This window comes from Lolium rigidum, chromosome 5, assembly GCF_022539505.1.
Source record: "Lolium rigidum isolate FL_2022 chromosome 5, APGP_CSIRO_Lrig_0.1, whole genome shotgun sequence".
Classification (NCBI taxonomy): Eukaryota; Viridiplantae; Streptophyta; class Magnoliopsida; order Poales; family Poaceae; genus Lolium; species Lolium rigidum.
Genome location: NC_061512.1, coordinates 24,835,546 through 24,836,716, shown reverse-complemented (window position 1 = coordinate 24,836,716; position 1,171 = coordinate 24,835,546).

The following is a 1,171-nucleotide window of genomic DNA, read 5'->3' as shown; positions in this document are numbered from 1 at the left end:
TGTCATCTACATATAATATCAGTGAACGCTACGTAGCTCCCACTCACTTTCTTGTAAATACAGGCCTCTCCATGACACTGTATAAACCCGAAGTCTTTGATCACCTTATCAAAACGTCGGTTCCAACTTCTTGATGCTTGCTTCAGTCCATAGATTGAACGTTGAAGTTTGCATACTTTGTCAGCATTTTTAGGATCGACAAAACCTTTGGGTTGTACCATATACAACTCTTCCTCAATGTCTCCATTAAGGAACGCCGTTTTGACATCCATCTGCCAAATCTCATAATCGAAAAATGCAGCTATTGCTAACAAAATCCTCACAGATTTTAGCTTCGCTACAGTGAGAAAGTCTCATCGTAGTCAACACCTTGAATTTGTCTGAAACCCTTTGCGACAAGTCGAGCTTTATAGACAGTAATATTACCATCGGCGTCTGTTTTTCTCTTGAAGATCCATTTATTCTCGACAGCCTTGCGGCTATCAGGTAAGTCTACCAAAGTCCATACTTTGTTATCATACATGGATCCTATTTCGGATTTCATGGCTTCTTGCCATTTGTTGGAATCTGGGCTCATCATCGCTTCTTCATACGTCGCAGGGTCTTCATCATTGTTATCCACAATCATGACATTTAGACAAGGATCATACCAATCTGGAGTGGCACGTTCCCTTGTCGATCCGCGAGGTTCGTAGCTATCTCATTTGAAGTTTCATGATCATTATCATTAGCTTCCTCTCGTTGTCGGTGTAGGCGGTACGTAAACATCTTCCGGTACTGCGCTACTTCGATCAACGAGTAGAAATTCTTCAATCTCATCGAGTTCTACTTTTCTTCCAAGTCACTTCTTTAGTGAGAAATTCTTTCTCAAGAAAGGTTCCGTTCTTAGCAACAAAGATCTTGCCTTCGGATCTCGTGATAGAAAGTGTACCCTATAGTTTCCTTAGGGTATCCTATGAAGACGCATTTCTCCGCTTTGGGTTCTAGCTTGTCCGGTTGTAACTTTTTTACATAGGCTTCGCAACCCCAAACTTTTAGGAACGACAGCTTAGGTTTCTTATTAAACCATAATTCATACGGTGTCGTTTCAACGGATTTTGATGGTGCTCTATTTAAAGTGAATGCGGCTGTCTCTAATGCATAACTCCAAAATGATAAAGGTAAATCAAGT